General features: G+C 43.2%; 1 protein-coding gene and 1 long non-coding RNA gene across 23 annotated transcripts in view; both read left to right on the plus strand.

Moving 5' to 3' along the window:
* ERC2 (ELKS/RAB6-interacting/CAST family member 2) overlaps positions 1–20,871 on the plus strand; it is a 1,012,357-nt gene that overhangs the window by 56,602 nt on the left and 934,884 nt on the right. The gene's annotated exons all lie outside the window — the stretch shown is intronic.
* LOC149124347 (uncharacterized) overlaps positions 9,816–20,871 on the plus strand; it is an 81,410-nt gene continuing 70,354 nt past the window's right edge. For both annotated transcript variants that reach the window (XR_016214781.1, XR_016214780.1), the window contains exon 1: positions 9,816–15,752. This is a non-coding gene — a long non-coding RNA (uncharacterized LOC149124347). The remainder of the gene's footprint in view (positions 15,753–20,871) is intronic.

The following is a 20,871-nucleotide window of genomic DNA, read 5'->3' on the forward strand; positions in this document are numbered from 1 at the left end:
GTGTTGAGTAAAGTCTGGACTCCTTCCTTTTTTGGCCAAGAATATAAGATCTGTGAATCATTTTCCTACTTAGCACACCTACCTGCCTCAAAAATGTCCCCCTTGATAAGTAAGAATAAAAGTGATGAGTATAACTCATATATGGCATGTCCTACATGTACCCCAAATGAAAAAATTAACAGAATTTTTGGGTGTCATACCTATGGTATTCCATTTAATCTGCACAATGACCCTGTGAAGTGGGTGCTATATCATCCCAAGGCAAGGCTTAGGCAGGGAGGTTACTTGTCCAAAGTTATAGTTAGCAAGTGGCAGAGCAGGGGTTGAATCCAGCAGAGACTAACTACAATCTCCAAAGTTAGGGTTGATTATGGTGTGCAGTTTCTAGACCTGGGTACACTTGGAATCTTAGGACAGGCATGGACTCTGCACAAAACAGTTTCTGAAACCTGTGAATGAGAAAGTCATTCCCTTTCCAAATCTCATTCAGTACTTCTGATGAACATCAATGAGAGAGTGCCAACTTGGGGCTGATCTTGAACACCTCTTTAATACTCACTCATTTCCTCACCTCATTGTAGGATGTGTAGTGACATTCCTACATGATGCTTACATTGTAATTCTGACAGCCCTAGATTTTTCCTTTGCCGCTGAAGTGCTGTCTGTTCCTAGGGTTTCCTTGAGGTGAACTGACGATGTGGTGTCAGAGGGGCTTACCTCTTCAATTCTTGCTTGCTTATCTCTTTTTAAAATGTATTTGAAAGGCAGCAAGACAGACAAAGAGAAAGAGGTCCCATCTGTTGATTCACTCCTCAAATGCCTGTAATAATTGGGGCTGGGCTGAGATGCAAGACAGGAGCCAGAACTTAATCTAGATCTCCTACACAAATGGCAGGGACCTAATTACTTGATCTATCACCTGCTGTCTTGCAGATCTGCATCAGCAAAAGCTGAGATATGGAGCTGGGGCTTGGAATTGATTCCAGCCATTCCAATGTGGCATATAGGCATCTTAACCACTAGACCACTTTGATGGTGACCGAGAGCACTAGCGTTGGAGATAGATTTCCTGGGTTCCATTTCCAGCTGTGGGACTTTGGTCAACTTAATTTTTCTCTTGGTAGCTATTTCTTCACCTGAAGAGGTAGCTAGTGGGAGGTTCAGGTTCTCAACAGAAGGAAAAGCTGTGGGAAAATTAATGACTGGAGATGCCTTTTATAAAGCACAGGGATGAAAGCAGGGCCAAGTTAGTGCTGCAAGTATTTAACTTACCTTTAAAGAGGAGAAATAGAAATTGGTGTACAGAGGTCCCACTTCTTAAAAGTCTTCACCCTGCCCCCTCCATTTATTTATTTATTTATTTGACAGGCAGAGTGGACAGTGAGAGAGAGAGAGAGAGAGACAGAGAAAAAGGTCTTCCTTTACCGTTGGTTCACCCTCCAATGACCACTATGGCCGGCGCGCTGTGGCTGGCGCACTGCACTGATCTGAAGCCAGGAGCCAGGTGCTTCTCCTGGTCTCCCATGGGGTGCAGGGCCCAAGCACTTGGGCCATCCTCCACTGCACTCCCGGGCCACAGCAGAGAGCTGGGCAGGAAGAGGGGCAACCAGGACAGAATCCAGCGTCCCGATCGGGACTTGCACCTGGTGTGCCGGCGCCACAGGCGGAGGATTAGCCTAGTGAGCCATGGCACCGGCCTCCTCCTCCTTTTAAAATGTGAATCAGGAGAAGTTAGTATGGCTATTAAGATTATGCCAGGAAAAATTAATTTTTGCTTCTGACTTTTTTCCCAAAGAAACCTTTTATTTAAGGAATATAAACTTCGTGTAGTTCTTAAGTACAGCTTTAGAAATATAGATTCTTCCCACCATACCCACCCCCCCATCCACACTCCCACACCTCCTCCTCCTCCCTCTCCCATTCCCAGTCTCATTCTTCACTAAGATCCATTTTCGATTAACTTTATACACAGAAGACCAACTCTATACTAAATAAAGAGTTCAACAATTTGCATGAAAAAAAAAAAATCCCCAACAGTCGAGACAAGGGCTGTTCAAAGTCATTACATCTTGAAGTTAATTTCTCTTCTTCTTCTTCTTTTTTTTTAGAAACTTAATTAATTTTAAAGAAGCACCCAAGAATGATGCGTCTTTTGTGAACACTTATAATTATAATACAACTCTTTGAGGACAGAAGTCCTGCATGGGAAGTTAGTGCACAGTGACTCCTGTTAATTTAACAAATAACACTCTTTCTATGACTTTTCTTGTGTGCTCCTGGCTCTATGAACCCCTCTGGGACAGCAGAAGGATGAGTGTAAAAGCTTATTGTTAATATGCTCATGGTTGGAAGGGAAAGATGCTTGCAGATCCAACTTAACAGAAGCTGTGGGCCTGTTGAGTTTTCCTTGGCCTAATTCTTCGATATCCCTTTTCTGTTATTAGAGAGAGAAAATGAGAGAGAGAGAGAAAGAAAGAAATCAAAATGTCATTGTTGGTTGTACAACTATTGTTATAGGGAAAGGAGATGCCACATCACTTTCTTGGGAACAATTTTTCCTTGCTGTTCTGTTGTTCCTTTACACAGAGTTTGTAGAATTAAAATAGCCTTCCTCTGAAACCAAGTTCAGATGAGCTGCTTAGAGATGACTCTGAGAGCTTTCTTGACCAGGTATTGACTCCCATGGCTGAAGCCAAGCCAGCTTATGTTGATTTGCAGGTGGCTGCCCTGGACAGTTTTAGGCTGCAGCCAGGCCTTTCTCATTCCAAAAATGAAAGAGAGAGGGGAGATGCACAGAACATTTTTCTGGTAGGCTGCATTGAAATATTTCCTGCAGCAGGAAATATAAATTGCAGATTTCTATATCATTATTGGGAATAAAAGAGAAAAAAGGATGAGAGTGACTTCCTAGTGAACACTGTTATCTGAATCTTCAGGAATGGCAACTCTTGAGTTGCCCAAAGAAAGAGCACGTGGCTTCCAACCACATATTAATCCAATCAGCTAGAATCATGAGGACTCAGAGGAAGTGTCTGGTTGATTGAGTTTTATAAACTTTGGCTTATTTTTCATACCTCTGTCCACTAAGCCTATCTGCTGCTTAATATCTGTCCATGTGCTTTGCTTCTAATGGCTTTATTTGTACCAAAGCTCTCAAATCAAGCTCTCTAACTCAAATCTTCCCACTGGACTTTGAATGTGCCTACTCATTTTCCACTGGAGAATGGTTATCCCCTAACACACCTGAAAAAACAGGTAAAAAAAAGATGACTGAATGATCAAACTGTTTTAAGTGAACAAATTTGGAATTTTCACAATGTACTGGGTCAGATACTAAGGGTATAGTAATAGAAAAATATTTCTGCTTATATAGGGTGGCAAAGTGAGTTGAAGGTTTTGGGCTTTGCTGCTGCGGAAGAACAAGGGCAAAACAGACTCAGGATGCATGGGAAATCAGGAGTTTGATTTTTGGGTAGTGTTTTGTTAGCAAAGCTACATTCATCCAAGTTGTGATATTGAGCAGGGAGGTGTGTTTAGTGGAGTTTGTTTTCTTGGGGCCTCTGCCAAAACATTGTTGTGGAGATGGTTAGGCTGCAGTGGGTTGGACACAATGATTTTTTTTTTTTTTGACAAAGTAGAAAAGACAATTTATTGGAAGAAGGATAGTCTTTTCAACAAATGGTGCTATAATAATTGGACACTAATGTGTAAAAAAAATCAGTCAAGACATAGATCCTACACATTTCCCAAAAATTACTTCAGTAGGGAAACAAGTTTAGATGTAAACACAAAACTATAAAATTCCTGGAAGATAACATAGGAGAACATCTTGATGACATTTGGTTTGTTTATGACTTCTTAGAAACAAAGCAAAGAACACAATCCATGAAAGAAAGAATTGATCAGTTGAACTTCATTAAAATGAAAAATTTATAGTCTATGAAAGACTGTTAGAAGAGTGAAAAGATAAAAGACAAATTGAGCAAAAATAGTTGCAAAACAAATAACATGATAAAGGACTGATATTCAAAATATACAAAGAACTCCTAAGACCAAGAAATAAGAAAACAATCAACCCTATTAAAAGATAAGCAAAAGGTCTGTACACAATCCTCACCAAAGGAAATATACTAATGGTAAATAATGATAAGAAAAGATGCTAAACATCATAATGTCCTTAGGGAATTGCAAATTAAAACAATGTAATATAATTCCACGCACTTACTAATATAGAGAAAACTAAAATAATGACAACACCACATGCTAATGAGGGTGTGGAGTAACAGGAACTCCCACTCACTGTTGGTGGAAATGCGAAAGGGAATAGATACTTTGGAAGACAGTTTGGCCATTTTTTTTTTTTTTTTTTAGTTATTTATTTGAGAGGTAGAGTTACAGACAGCGAGAGGAAGAGACAGAGAGAAAGGTCTTCCCTCTGCTGGCCCACTCCCCAGATGGCCTCAACGGCCAGAGGACACAATGATTTTTATCTTTGCATTCTTCTTGTAAGGAGCTGGGCTTTGAAGAATGGCGGTGGAGAAGAGCCAAAGTTTAGGTAATGTCCCCCTGCTTCATTTGTGTAACACACTTTGCTCTATTTCCTGCTTGTAGGGAATGGGCCAGTAGAGAGATTATTGGATTGGGTGTGGGGGAGAGGGGACAAAGTCTGGGAGAAGAAGAAGAAAGAGATTGGCCTTGGGCAGGAGGTGAGGTTTCTTTTCCTCAAACCCAGGAAGGTGGTCAGTAAATGCCCAAGAAGGAGGTGTAAAGTGGAGGTAACTTTTAATCCAAGGAGACTTCTTGGTTTGGCAAAAAAGAGAAAGTCTCACTCTTCTATCAATTAATCTAGACCTAGATTCAATGCCCAACTGGATGGAATGTTGACTGAATTACCTCCTTTTCCTGGGACTCAGTTTCCCCTGCTGTATCATCATATTGAATAAAGTTGTCTCAGAGGTTCATGTGGGTTGAAACATGCTATAACTCTAAGTTGAAATTTTTCGTGGGAACTAGGAGTGATCTGGTAGCACAAAGTGCCATTAGAGTATGACTCATGTGTACAATTTTATGGGGTCATTGGAGCTAGGATGGAACAGGTGTGGTTGAAACAGGCAAAAGCTGACTTGGCAATTCTGTCAGATGTGCTGTGGTTTTATTCGGGTGCTGCTGATGGGGCCATTTTCTTACGATGCAGTGACGCAGCGAGCCTATTACCATGCTTGTTGGAGACAGGAATCACTAGCATTTTCCCAGGAGAAATTTTACAAGAAAGGCTAATTGTACTTTTGCTGTTGGTGGCATTTCTCAGCTATACTAATTCCCATTTCCTTAAAAATGCTGCAGAAAGATACCCCCTGCTCTCAAGAGTGCAGAGAGGGGAAAAGAGGTTGTTTTAAAATAATCCAGTAAAAGTTTTACCTGTGAACTCCAAAGCCACAGTGCTTCCTTTGCTTTCTTAAGTGGCAGATGCCTGGCTTAAATAGAATTTCTATGTTTGCCTTGCTCTCAATTTTCAGACTATGCAATCCATTCCCTATTCAGTGTCAATTGCAAATAACATTATTTCAGGAAGGAAAAGGAGAGTCATGGATGGAATGTTGTGTCTCAGTTTTTTTTTTGTTTTTTTTTTTTTTTTTTGTACAGGCAGAGTTAGACAGTAAGAGAGACAGAGAGAAAAGGTCTTCCTTTTCCGTTGGTTCACCCCCTAAATGGCCACTACAGCTGGTGTGCTGCGCCAGTCCAAAGCCAGGAACCAGGTGCTTCCTCCTGGTCTCCCATGCGGGTGCAGGGCCCAAGCACTTGGGCCACCCTCCACTGCCTTCCTGGGCCACAGCAGAGAGCTGGACTGGAAGAGGAGCAACCGGGACAGAACCCAGCACCCCAACCGGGACTAGAACCCGGGGTGCCGGCACTGCAGGTGGAGGATTAGCTGAGTGAGCCGCGATGCTGGCCTCTCAGGGTTTTTTTTTTTTTCTTTAATTAAAAAATTTTAACAGACATATAAAAGTTGTACATATAAATGGGGTACTTTGTGATATTTTGATACATGTATACATTGTGTATTGTCCAATCAGGTTACATATATCTATATCCTCAGACATTTAACATATCTTTTTTTTTTTGACAGGCAGAGTGGATAGTGAGACAGACAGAGAGAAAGGTCTTCCTTTGCCGTTGGTTTACCCTTCAATGGCTGCCACGGCCGGCGCGCTGTGGCTGGCGCACCGCGCTGATCCGAAGCCAGGAGCCAGGTACTTATCCTGGTCTCCCATGGAGTGCAGGGCCCAAGTACTGGGCCATCCTCCACTGCACTCCCTGGCCACAGCAGAGAGCTGGCCTGGAAGAGGAGCAACCGGGACAGAATCCGGCGCCCCAACCGGGACTAGAACCTGGTGTGCCGGCGCCGCAAGACGGAGGATTAGCCTAGTGAGCCGCGGCACTGGCCACTGACATTTAACATTTCTTTTTGGTGATAATATTCACCTATCCATTCTATCTCCTAGTTTGTTTTTTAATAAATAAATATGTAGAAGATCAATATTATCTGTAGTCACCATACTATGGAATAGAATCCCATAACTTCTTATTCCTGTCTAACTCGAACTTAGTACCTGTTATTCAACATTGCCCCTCTTTCCCACGTTCATCCCCAACCTCTGGTAACCACCTGTATACTTTTAACTTCTATGAGATCAACTCCTGCCTTTTTTTTTTATTGACTCCCTTTGTGAGTGAGATCATGTGAGCCTTGTCTTTCTGTGTTTGGCTCATTTCTGTTAATGTAATGACCGCCAGTTCTATCCATGCCATTGCAAAGGAGAAGAGTGCATCCTTTTTATGGCTGAGTAGTCTTTCCACATTTTCTTTATCCATTCACTAGTGGATGGACACTAAGGTTGTTTCCATTTCTTGGCTATTGTGAATAGTGCTGTACTGCACATGGGAATGCAGCTGTCTCTTCAACAGCCTGATTTCATTTCCCTTGTGTATATATCCAGTAGTGAAATTTCTGGGTCATATGGTAGCTCTATTTTTAGATGTGTTCAGATTTTAAAAAATGCTATTTTTTTTTTAAACTGAAGAGGCAGAGAAACAGAGATAGAGGGACAGACAGGCAGACAGAGAGACAAACAGAGCTCCCATCCACAGTTTCATTCCTCAGATACCCCAAGTTCTTGGGACTGGGCCAGAGCCAAAGCCAGGAGCCAGAAACTAAATCCAGGTCTCCTCATGGATGGTAGGAACCCAACTATTTGAACCATCACTGCTACCTTGCAGAGTCTGCATTGTCAATAAGCTGGAACTGGGAGCTGGAACCAGGAATTAAGCCTAAGTTTATGTGCTGCCAAAGCGAGCAAAGGAATTAAACCTAAGTACTCCAATTTGGGACATGGATATCTAAACCACCAGGACAAATGCCTACCCTAAAAGATCTGTTTTGTAAATTTAAGATTTATGTTTTGCCTTCTCCCTCAGTTCCTTAATAAATAATCGGTTGTCTCTCCATCTGTCTATCCGTTCATCCATCTATTTATTAAAATAACAGCCCTGAGTATAGCAGTTGTTTAGTAAATAACTGTCACATAAATTCATAAGCATATTCAGAGCCAAGACCCCTTGAGTTTCATGAGGTTAGGAAGCCTGGATCTAATTCTAGTCCTGCTACAAGTTGGCTGTACTGGAAAATTGAGAAGCTTCATGTTCAAACCTTTATTTCTGGATTTTCTTGGACATGGAGCAGACCCGGCAGTCCTGAAGTCAGGCAAAGTAATGAAGCAGTCACTGCTCTCAGGCAGGTCATTGTCTCTCTAGATCCCTGTAACCCATACTTTGGTGGACAGATGCACTCAGTTTAAAGGGGAAACAGAGAACATTGGCAACATACAAGTGTCTTGGGTCTTGCAGTTCTGAGTGAGAACTCTCTGAAGGGGCATCTTCATCATCTCCTGGCATCAAGCATGGCTGCACAGGACTGGAAAATGGGAAAGGGCCTCCTTTTTGGTGTTTGGGGAAGGAGAAATGATGAAAGGCTATCAGGCATTGGTTAATTCTCAACATTTGGAGTCGATTGTTATGATTATGGATGATGGTGAAGATCTAGTGCCTGGCCTGGGCTGAAAAGGTTCCCACTCCCCAGATGAACAGAGAACTTCTGAAAGTTCACTGTAGATGAGGGAGCCGCCCTCTTATGCTAAGAAGGCAGGTGCACAGGCCCTTCGAGGGAATTTGCTTTGCAGGAGAGGAGCTGCCTTTGCTTGCATTTCTGATGACTTGGATTTCTACAGCTGCTCATGGTTCTTGAACTTCCTGGAAAAAAGTACAGGCAGATAGAATTGTGATGAAATCAGCATTGCAGCCTGCCTTTCCTAAGGACACTGTTAATTTCAGTGGCATTTAGCTTCACTCCAGCAGCTGCCTTGGATTTTATATTGGGATAGATGTGATCGACAGGGGGTGGTGGTGGTCCTCCTGGTGGTGGTATATGTATAGGCGCAGTCCTATAATTAGAACAGGGTAACCACTATAATAGATTGATGGTTACTTCAACTAGGGAGAAATTTCCCCAAGTGTTTAATTTTTTGGCATTCTTTAAGTCTGCAATATCACTGCAAAGGCTGTCAGGAATTTCAGTACATTTGAGGATACTTTATAAAGAGCATTGCACTTTGAAAAAAAAGTACGGCTTATTGTATACATTTTCCATCAGGTAGTAATATGGGTTCTTTAAGAGTTGAGGTGGGATTTTGGTGTTTGAATGCTACTGCTCTGTCTTCCTCTTCCCAGGGTCTGTCTTATAGAGGCAGCTGCCCTCTTAAACACCAGCAGTCCAAAGGGAGACAGGGAGTGGTCTTCTTAGTCCCTGAGATGGGCTCAGTATTTCTCCAATCAGGGATTTGCTGATTAGGTGAAAGAACTCACTATTCTCTCCTGACCTGATCCCAAGATAGCCATGCCTGCTGCATGTTGACTCCCTGGTGTGGCCACCATACCCAGGGGGATATCAGAGTTCGTGAGATGAGTAGGCTCTGGAGTGTTACAGCACAGTTGCTTAGAAGTTGAAGGGTTAAGGAGTGTAGGCCAGAGCTCTGTCCTATGAGGCTGGAAAGCTGGAGGGATGGCAATGCCAGAGGAGGAAGAAGATGGGGGTCAGGGCAGCCTTGCCGAGTTGGGGCTCCCCAGCTAGGAGTGAAGGTGTGGAGAAGGACTGTGGGCTTTTTGCACAACAGTGACCCTTAATACTGCTACAACATGTCCCAATGTCCTGGTCTCTGGCCAATCATATTAGGCACTCCTTTTTTGGAACATTAAGGACTGGCAAAGGGGTACAAGTTAGGGGCAATACAAATTACCTCTTGTTGTTCAACTGTCTCATAAGAAATTGGGAAATAAAGGGATGGGCATTTGGTGCAGGGGTTAAGATGCTACTTAGGATGCCTTAATCTCATATTGGGGTGACCAAGTTTTTGTTTCAGCTCTACTTCTGATTCTAGCTCTGCTAATATACACTCTGGGAAGAAGCAGGTGATGACTTAAGTACTCGGTTCCCTGCAACCCAGGTGAAAGACCTGGATGAAGTTTCCAGTTCCTGGCTTAGCTCCAGCTATTGCAGGCATTTGGGGAATAAACCAGCAGATGGGGGATCTCTCTCTCCCTCTCTCTCCCTCCCCCCCTACTTTTAAATAAAAGTGAAAATAGTAATTTGAAATTGGGAAATAGGGTTTGTCATAAATTTCTACTCATAAAGATAAATTCTGTCAATGCGTCTATCAGTTTCTTTTCCAGGCACTGCCAAACTCTGTTTTTTTTTTTTTTTTTTTTTTTTTAAACAGCACAAAAGCGTGAAATTCTTGCACTCTCTTTCTCTTTTTAAAAGATTTATTTTATTTATTTGAGAAGCAGAGTTACAGATAGAGATGGAGAGAGAGAGAGAGAGAAAAGTCTTCCATCTACTTGTTTACTCCCCAAATGGCCCCAATGACCGGAGCTGAGCTGATCCAAAACCAGGAGCCTGGAGCTTCTTCTGGGTCTCCCATGTGGGTGCAGGGGTCCAAGTGCTTGGGCCATCTTCTGTTGCTTTCCCAGGCCATAAGCAGAGAGCTAGATCAGAAATGGAGTAGCCAGGACTCAAACCGGCGGCCATATGGGATGCTGGCACTGCTGGTGGATGCTTAACCTACTACCATAGCACCAGCCCCCAAACCCTTGGTTATATAATTTCCTCTTTATCAGTAAATATTGGAAAATAACAGCAATGGATACCATTTATTGAGCACTTACTTTATACCAAACACATATGTTGACCCATTTTCTCCTCATAAGAACATTAGGAGGCAGGTGTCATTTTTGTTCCTATTTCACAGATGAGAAATGGTAGAGCCAGAATGCTTGGTTTAGTGGTTGTGTTCTAAAGTGCTTTTTTGCAAACACTGTGTGATCCTGCTTCTCAAAGAGGTAAATGAAAGGCCTTAGCAAATGGGCTAACCTAGGAATCAGGAAGCTAATTGTGTAGCCAAGAGCCAAGCTGGGCTCTGTCACAGAGCTGTTGTGTGATCCACAGCATGCCATTGAAGTTCTCACTAACAACCTCAGTTTCCCTGATTTGTAAAGCAAGGATATGGATTTCTGTTCACGTTTTTGGAGTCCATGACTGACTGTATTAGTTTCCTGGGGTTGCTGTAACAGACTGCCTGTAACTTGGTGGCTTAATTTAATTCATGTAAAGCTGTGGTGTTCACAAGTGTGGAATCCATGTGCTGGCCGGGTAGGCTGCTTCTGAAAGCTCTGAGTGGGAATGGATTCCATGCCTCTTACATTCTGGTGGCTGCTGGAATTCGTTGTCTTGTAGATGCATCACTCCAGTCTCTGTCTTCACATAATCTTCTCCTGTGTGTCTCGGTGTGTCAGATTTCCCTCTATCTTTTCTTGTAAGGGACACTTAACATTGGACTTAGGAAATATTGTTAAATGTAGGGCAGCCTTCTCTTGGGATATTTAACTTCAGGTACTTTGCAAAGAGCTGTGTCTTTGTTTTTCAAATAAGGTCACAGTCAAAGGTTCAGTGAGTTGTGACTTGGACATATCTTTTTGGCGGATGGATATTCAACCAACTAGACTCACCCTGTAACTGTTTTTTTTTTTTTTTTTTTTTTTTTTTTTTTTTTTTTTTTTTTTTTTTTTTTTTTTTTGCTTCAATATGCTTTTCTTCTTGGAGAAGAAAAGATTTAAAAGTAGTTTGGGGCCAGCTCTGTGGCATAGTGGGTAAGGCTGCCGCCTATAGTGCTGGCATCCCATATGGTCGCTGGTTCAAATCCCGGCTGCTCTACTTGTGATCCAGCTCTCTGCTACAGCTTGGGAAGGCAGTAGAAGATGGTCCAAGTCCTTGGGCCCCTGCACCTGCATGGGAGACCTGGAGGAGGCTCCAGGATCCTGGCTTCGGCTTGGTGCAGCTCCAGCCATTGCAGCTGTTTGGGGAGTGAAACAGTGGATGGAAGACCTCTCTCTCTCTCTGCCTCTGCCTCTCTGTAACTCTGCCTTTCAAATAAATAAATAAATAAATAATTAAAAAAAAAAAAAAGTAGGTAGCAGTTGAAGCCTCTTGGGAAAATTTGGCATAGTTGTTAAAAATATAGACTCTAGGGGCTGGTGCTGTGGCGTAGAAGGTAAAGCTACCACCTGCAGCGCCGGAATCACATGTGGGCACTGATTCTAGTCCTGGCTGCTCTACTGCTGGTCCGGCTCCCTGATAATGCACCTGGAACAGCAACAGAAGATGGCCCAAGTGCTTGTATCCAAGTGGGAGACCTGGAAGAAGTTCCTGGCTCTTGGCTCCTGGCTTTGGCCTGGCCCAGCCCTGCATGTTGCGGCCATTTGGGAAGTGAACCAGTGGGTGGAAAATCTCTCTATCTCTATCTATCTCTATCTATCTCTATCTATCTCTATCTCTATCTCTATCTCTATCTATCTCTCTATCTCTATCTCTCCCTGTCTCTTTATAACTCTGACTCAAATAAATAAATAAATCTTTAAAAAAATATAGACTCTGAGGACAAGTGTTTGGCTTAGTGGGTAAGACCATGGTGGGGATGCCCCTACCCTATTTGGGGTGCCTGGATTTGAATCCTGGCTCCTCTCTCTATTTCAACTTCCCACTCATGTGTACCCTGGGAAGCAGAGGTGATGGCTCAAGCAGGTGGATCCCTGCTATGTATGTGGGAGACCAGTTTTTTCTAAAAGATTTATTTTTTATTTATTTGAAAGAGTAACAGAGAGAGAGGTACAGACAGAGAGAGGTCTTCCATCCACTGGTTCGCTCTCCAGATGGTAGCAATGGCTGGAGCTGCACCCATCTGAAGCCAGGAGCCAGGAGCTTCTTCTGGGTCTCCCATGTGGGTGTAGGGGCCCAAGGACTTGGGCTATCCTCTACTGCTATCCGAGGCCATAGCAGAGAGCTGGATTGGAAGAAGAGCAGCCGGGACTAGAATTGGCGTCCATATGGGATGCCGGTGCTTTAACCCACTGAGCCACAGTGCTGGCCCCAGGAGACCTGGTTTGAATACCTAGCTCATGAACATTTAGGGAGTAAACCAATGAATGGGAAGTTTTTGACTCTCTGAATCTCAAACAAATAAACTAAAATAGATAGAATTTTAAAAACAAACAAACAAAAAAACACATAGAATTTTGAATTTCAGAGCTCTGGTTTCAGGCCCTGGCTTGATGACTTTGGGAAAGTTACTGAACCCATCTGGATCTCAGTTTCCTATTCTGTAAAATGGGGCCAATAATAGTTATATCACAGGGTTATGAAAGGAATCATTGTATGGAAGGTGCTTAGAACAATACTATGTATGCCTGTGTTAGTTGCTATTATTATTGTTACTTCCATTTAGAAGTGAAATTCATGCTTATGATTTTAATGGAGAAATAAATTTTGTGAGCACTGCATTTAAAATATGGCAATGAACAGCCCACAAGTGTGCTATTTTTCCACCATATTTTAAATTAAGATATCCAAATGTGTCTGAAATGTGAGGATTAAACTTCCCAGCATGCTGCACCAGTTTTCCACTCCATCTTTTCAGACATCAAGAGAAGCTGAGAGCAGAGTGGGGCTGTGCTCACGTTCGAAGAGGCGGGCGAGCAGATGGAAGGTGGCTGGGGGAGCCTTTTGATGTGCTCGTGGAGGAGGCGTTAATATTTCAACATCTCTCTTGTTATTTACAGATGATTTTTATGAGGAATTTTTGGAGATGCTCAGTTTTTTTCATTTCCTCAGAGTGACACAGAATTACCACACATCAATCTGTTAATAACAAGCTCAAAAATTTAGAAGTCTCTTGTTTGGGGATCGACTGCAGTTTGAATTTTGGAACTTAAATGAAGTGTTGCTTTCTGGATTCTGATTTTTTTTTTTTTTCTGAGATATTTCATCCTCCGGCAAAATTTACCCAGTTGCTTAGACTCAGCAAGAATTGATCGTTGACCTAGGTCGTGTGTTGGAAGTAAACCAGCTAACTGATTCCTATTAATATGATATTTCTACTGTGTCCTGCAAAGAAGGAGACAGAGGTGAACAGAAGAAAATGTGAATTGTTCAAAAGTGAGAACAAAGTTGAAGATAGACCTTCAACTCCACCATCACAACATAGTATGATAACTTCTCTAATCAAGAGCTTTAGAGTCGTTAGGAGTAAAGACTCTGGAGACAGACACACCTGCATTGAAAAAAAGACTGATTTATGCATTTATTTGAAAGGCAGAGTGACAGAGAGAGAGGGAGGGAGAGAGAGAGAGAGAGAGAAAGAGACCTTCTCTCTGCTAAATGGACACAGCAGGTAGGGTTGAGCTAGCCTGAAGCCAGGAGCCAGGGAACTCCATCTTGGTTTCCCATGTGTGTGGCAGGAGCCAAGTACTTGGGGGCATCTTCCACTGCTTTCCTACCTGCATTAAGGAGCTGGGTGAAAAGTGGAGTGACAGAACTCCAACCAATGCTTGAATATGGGATGCTGGCATTACAAGTGATGGCATTGCCAGCCCCACATACCTGCATTTAATACTTGCCTTTAAAACCAAAATCCAAAACCAAAATACTTGAACACCCCCCCCCCCCAACTCCCTGTTCCTACATCACTAATCAGCTATTTAATGGTTTCTGTGAGCTTCTACTTCCACATCTGTAAACTGGGGCTATTTTACTATTTTTCTCTACAGTGAGGTTTAAGTATTAAATACAAAGAGTGCTTAGTATGATGCCTGGCCCACAGTTAGTGCTCAGTAAATGTTAATCATTATTATTACAGGAATAAAGGTCTATGGAAGAGTTCTCTTTAGAGAAATTTTGTTAATTTATTCACATGGCTTGGTATTTATGCATCATATTGCATGGTATGTTTAATGAGTGCATACTTTATTACTTGTCTTTAAATCTTTCATCAAAGTTCATTTACTAAATTTATATCCTATATCACAGGGACATAAATTAAGATCAGTTAGCTCTATATATATCCTGAAATTTGACATTTTGGATCCAGCTTTGCATGTAATTTTTTAAAAAGTCATCGCTCTGTAATTACAGGCTCCAATACTTAGAATTTCAAGTTTCAGGTTACTCAGACTAATTCCTGTAACCAGGATCTGTTAAGAAAACAAGAAGCAGTTAATCAGGATGGCCAATAAACACCCTTGGGGGGCTACCAGTAATGCCCATGGCAGCTTAATGAGCTTGAGTGATCCTACTCCTTGGAGATGCTTGTTGAGCTGTTAAAGTGGGGATAGTGATTCTTGCTTCAATGCTTTTTACAGAAGGGTACATGAGCTAACAGGGATCGCCTACACACAGTGTGTAGAGCAAGTATTCAATGAAACGCCATTATTACAGATGGTAAGAAGAGGCCTGGGAGCTTTGAGAAATTGGTCTAGGAAACAAGATATAGGTAGAGCTCAAGGATTGAACATATGGGCTTCAAAAAGTTTGCGGAAAAATTGGATTGAAAGATAATATAAATTCTCCATGAACTTTTTTTTAAGCAGAGTTTTAATTAAAAATGGAGTATTTTTATTTATTTAAAAGCAGAGAGATAGACAGAAACAGAGAGTGGTATCTTCCATCTACTAGTTCACTCCCTGAATGCCAACAGCCAGGACTGGGCCTGGCTAAAGCCAGAGTCCACCGTCAATTCAGGTCTCCCAGGTGGGTGGCAAAGACCCTGGTACTGGAGCCATCATCAGCTGCCTCCCAGAGTGTACATTAGCAGGAAGGTGGAAGGAGAGCGAGGCATAGTCGAACCAGGCGCTCTGATATGGCATGCTAGCATCTCAAGCAATAGCCTAATGCACTGCACTGAACCTGCACCTCTGCGAACCTTTTAAAGCCCTTTCCTGCGTGGTAAGCATTGGGGGCTGAGGTGCTGATTTTGCATCTCTCCTCCAGTCCTATTAATAACAATAACATGTCCTAGCTATTGTTACCCAGTGATCAGGCTTGGTAGTAGGTGAAGCCTCTGGCAGGCGGGCTAGGAGCAGGCCTCTATGGAGTCACGTGCCACCCCCTGCTCAATGAGCAAGAGGGGAGGGGCCACACTTGCACCTTATTGCTCTGCCTGCCAGAGCTCCAGGCAAGAGTTAAGTGAGCCCTCTGCTAGATATTTGGGTTGGTGACAACGCAGAGAAATGTGTCTGGATATGGAGGTGTGATTTGGTCCCTGTCATGGTTCCCAGCTTTATCCTGTACCAACTGCAGCCAGCCAACTCAGGTACCTGAACTGAATTATGTTTTAGGGCCTTTGCAAGTGGTGTCCCTTCCTAGAGCTTCTCCTGGTGGAAGAGCTGACTTCCTGTTGTTTCAACCACCAGCCTAACTTTACCACTGCATGTAGTTCTTCGGCTGCAATTATTGCAATGTCCTTGTTTACTTGTTCTTTGATTACCTGCCTATAGATAAGTAGATGGCCATTACACATACATTCCTAGGGTGTCCCTATTAGAATAAAGACTGTTCAATACTTTTATTTACAATGAGTGAGCTGTGGCTCCCTTCAGCATTGCGACCATTATAAAGTGTGTGTGTGTGTGTGTGTGTGTGTGTGTGTGTGTGTATGTGGTGGGGGTGGGGTGTGGGAGTGTAGAGGCAGGGAATGAGTCCCCAGAAAACCTCTGTAGTCTTAATTGTGTCTTTTGTCTTTTCTATTGCCAGGTGGCAGGTTCAGATCCTGATTCCTCCACCAGTGACTTTCAGCTGTGTGTCCTTGGGCAAGCAAGTTAGCCTCTGTGTTTCAGTTTCTCTCCTATAAATTAGGGATAATAATTGTGCCTACTTTATAGGATTGTGTGAGGATTAAATTTAAAAAACTTCGTAAGGTGCTGAGAGTAGAGCCTGGTGTCGTGTAAGGCCACACAACACACTCGAGTATTTATTACTACGGAGGGCTGGGGTGCTACTAGGCTTGCAGTGGCGAGCTGAGGTCTGCCTTCTACAGAATGGAGGGAAAGGTGGGCATAATTTGTTTACTCACATTGGAAGTAGAGAGCAGTCTGTTGGGAGCACAGTAGGACTGGGCTCCCCAGCTGTATTCCAGGGTAGTGCATGGACCCCATCACCAGTTTGATTCAGTTTTTGGGAAATGGCTTGCACATTAGGGTGTTCTAAAAGTTCTCCATGTGGGGCCAGCACCCTGGCTCACTTGGTTAATCCTCTGCCTGCAGTGCTGGCATCCCATATGGGCGCCAGGTTCTAGTCCTGGTTGCTCCTCTTGCAGTCCAGCTCTCTGCTGTGGCCTGGGAGGGCAGTGGAGGATAGCCAAGTGCTTGAGTGCCTGCATGCCTGTGGGAGACCAGGAAGAAGCACCTGGCTCCTGGCTTTGGATCAGCACAGTGCTGGCTGTAGCAGCCATTTGGGGGGTGAACCAACGGAAAGAAGACCTTTCTCTCTGTCTCTCTAACTCTGTTAAAAAAAAAAAAAGTTCTCCATGTGATTCTAATGTGCAGCCTGGCTGGAAACTACTGCTCTTGGCTTGGTAGAAAGGCTGATTCCCACTGCTATCCACAGCTGGTGAATCAGAACCTGTACTTTCACAACATCCCCAGGTGATCTGTGTGCACAGCAGGAGTGAGAAGCTCTGCTGTATGTCTAGACTTCTCCAAAGTTGGTCATGAGAGTAGATTTCTGAATCTTTGTCCCAGAAATGCTGATTGAGAAGGTTCAGCCCAGTGGGGCCTAGAGATCAATATTCTCAAACATCCTCTGTGGTTCTGAAGCAGTTGTTTGGAGACCAGACTTAGGAACATGCTCTCAAAAGTATCAGGATGGGAATTAGGACCTGAGATGAACCAAACTTGGTTTTAAGCCTTGAGATGCTTCTTGCTTCCCTCCTAGGATCTATCTATGTAATTCTAATATATTTTGATCTCCTACACTTTTATTTTTATTTGTTTTTTTTTTTTTTAAGATTTATTTATTATTTATTTGAAAGGCAGAGTTACAGAGAGAGAGAGAGAGAGAGAGAGAGGTCTTCAGTCTGCTGGTTCACTCCCCAAATGGCTGCAACAGGCTGGAGCTGCACAGATCTGAAGCTAGGAGCCATTAAATTCTTCTGAATCTCCCATGTGGGTTCAGGGGCCCAAACACTTGGGCCATCTTCCACTGCTTTCCCAGGCCATGAGCCGAGAGCTGGATTGGAAGAGGAGCAGCCAGGACAAGAACCAGTCCCCATATAGGATGCTGGTGCTGCAAGCAGTGGCTTTATAAGCTGTGCCACAATGCCAGTTCTTCTCCTAAGCTTTTAATAAAACTTGGGAAAAGAGTAGTGTTTTCACTAGGAATCGTAATTGTCTGTTAAGTTTTGGGATGTGTAAAAGTTTTTGGGAGTAGCAAGCTTAGCTGCTTGGGTTCCTCTGGAAGAGTCTTCATCAGCTCCTGAGACCAATTGTTTTATGCTGCTCAGAATAATAAAAAGATACTTATCCTGTCTGCCTTAATTTTCCAGATGGCCTCCAGGAAAATTTCCAAGCAGAAATCACATTTATTCAGTTCAGGAATCTACTGGGAAGATGATACAGTCATAGCGAAGCCACGTTCTCATTGACTTTGAGCTTAGTGTTTTCCTGAATTATTGTCTCTCTAGGTTTTTGAAACTTTTTACTTTTCATGACTCCTGTGCATCTCTGTGGCTGCCATTTAATTTCATTGTCCGCTTGATCTGTGTAATGAAGTTAAGAGATGATTTGATAATGATGTTTTCATGAAAAAATGCATCCTCTTTAAACATGCATTTCTTGAGGATTCAGTTTAATTTTCCTTTTCTACCTTTCCTATAAACACAATACTTCTGTTGTAGTTGGGGGAGGGAAGTTGTGAGGATCTCTAATGTGCATGATACTCTCTTTTGCTCTGTGAGGTGTGAGCAGGACTGGATTCATACTTTGTAGGGCTCAACACAAAATGAAAATATAGTCTGTTGTGAAAAAGTTAAGAATTTCAAGAAGGTGATTGTAGAGCATTAAGTCAAGTACTAGGTTCTTCTGTGCCTGTGGGCTGTGCAGCTCTCACAGCCATGAAGCCAGCCCAGGTGTGAAGTGTTGGGTGCCTGGTGAAGAATCACAGTTAAAGCAAAAGAGTGAGGTTTCCCCTGGCCCTTTTAAGTACTGTGGGTGGTAGATTGGTTCCTCTTTACTCTGGATCCTCACACCATTGGAGTGTCCAGAAGCCCATACATACTGTTTTTTTGTTTTAAATACTTATTTCTTTATTTGAAAGGTGGAGAGTTACAGAGAGGCAGAGCGAGAGAAGTCTGTCTTTCAACCGTTGGTTCACTCCCCAAATGGCCACAATGGCCAGAGCTGGGCTAATCCGAAGCCAGGAGCCAGGAGTTTCTTCTGGGTCTCCCACACAGGTATAGGGGCCCAAGGACTTGGGCCATCCTCCGCTGCTCTCCCAGGCTAACGCAGGGAGCTGGATCTGAAGTGGAGCAGCCAGGGCTCGAACCGGCACCCATATGGGATGCCAGCACTACAGGTGGCAGTTTTACCAGCTATACCACAGTACCAGACCCTGTTCATATTGTTGTTTTTGTTTGTTTGTTTAATTTATTTGAAAGAGTCACAGGGAGATGTAGAGAGAGAGAAAGGTCTTCATCTGCTGGTTCACTCCCCAGATGTTAGCAATGGCTGGAGCTGCACCCATCCGAAGCCAGGAGCCAGGAGCTTCTTCTGGGCCTCCCACAAGGGTGCAGGGGCCCAAGGACCTGGGCCATCCTCCACTGCTATCCCAGGCCATAGCAGAGAGCTGGATTGGAAGAGAAGCAGCTAGGACTCCAACCAGGCCAGGGCTCTAACCCTCTGAGCCACAGCGCTGGCCCCTGTTCATATTGTTTTGACGGAGAGATACAATTCCACAGGATGAGTAAATCCATTGACTGCTGCTGGAGGTGCAAATGGATGCCTTCTTTTTGGAATGAAGTTGTCAAATATGTATCATTAGTCTTAAAAATGTTCATATTCTCTCACCAATAATTACTCTTCTAAGAATTGTATGCACACAAAGTAAAAAGAAAGATGTTCATCACAGTTGTTCTTTATTAAAAACTGACAAGCCGCCGGCGCCGCGGCTCACTAGGCTAATCCTCCGCCTTGCGGCGCCGGCACACCAGGTTCTAGTCCCGGTCGGGGCGCCGGATTCTGTCCCGGTTGCCCCTCTTCCAGGCCAGCTCTCTGCTGTGGCCAGGGAGTGCAGTGGAGGATGGCCCAGGTGCTTGGGCCCTGCACCCCATGGGAGACCAGGAAAAGCACCTGGCTCCTGGCTCCTGCCATCGGATCAGCGCGGTGCGCCGGCCGCAGCGCGCCGGCCGCGCCGGCCATTGGAGGGTGAACCAACGGCAAAGGAAGACCTTTCTCTCTGTCTCTCTCTCTCACTGTCCACTCTGCCTGTCAAAAAAAAAAAAAAATGACAAGCCATAATTTGTCATAGCCATCCAATAGTAGAGAATATCCATATTATCATATTACACTTAAATATGAAGAAAAGTTAATAACATCGAGATTGCTTATGTGTTATCTACGAGTCTATCTATCTAATGTTGTATATTACTAATAAGAAATCCTTGATTCTCTTCAGTCAACCCTGACAATAGACAGGCTTAGATACTGTGTGGGCATGGATTTTGCTCAGGGCCCCTGTCCTGTTGGCTCATGTGTTCTTATCTCATCATTATCAGACTGTCTGCCTCCTGTGCTCCGGCCTTGTCTGCCTGTTTTCTTACCATGCATCCTTTGACCAACATAGATCTGTTTGTCTTGGCGCCTCTTTTGCTCTACATCTTTACCTGGTCTGCCAGGACTAATCTTCAAATCTTTTCCCACTCCTGTATTGAAATCCTGTTCAACTATCATGCAAGTACAAATGCTATTCCCTCTAAGAAGTATTTTTCTCTTTCTGATTATCTCAGTCAGAAATTGAGTGCTTCCTCCTCTGAATTTTTTAAAGCATGTTATTTGTAATACTTACATAGTATGCTTTGTGTATTGCTTTCAATTGTAATTATTTGTGTGCAGCCCTTCTCTTTTCCACTGGATTATTAGCTCCTCAAGGAGGAGACCTTATCTTGCTCATCTTTGAATTACCTAAATGGCATCCCTAGTAGGAGTCATTTGCTATATATTTTCTTAGTGCATATGTTCAATTAATATGTAGGATGAGGGTGGTACAATCGGGGAATTTCCAGGGATGAGACAGAAAAGATAACACAAAATGAGACAGGGGTATGTGACTGTAAAAATTTTAAATCTCTAGAATTAATTTAGTGGGAAATCATTTTAATTTCCCAAATATGAGACCATTTCACAGATGTTGTCATATATCAAATACTTTTCTTCATTGTA

This window comes from Oryctolagus cuniculus, chromosome 10 (assembly GCF_051225735.1).
Source record: "Oryctolagus cuniculus isolate XC-2025 breed Fujian yellow rabbit chromosome 10, ASM5122573v1, whole genome shotgun sequence".
In the NCBI taxonomy this organism is placed as follows: Eukaryota; Metazoa; Chordata; class Mammalia; order Lagomorpha; family Leporidae; genus Oryctolagus; species Oryctolagus cuniculus.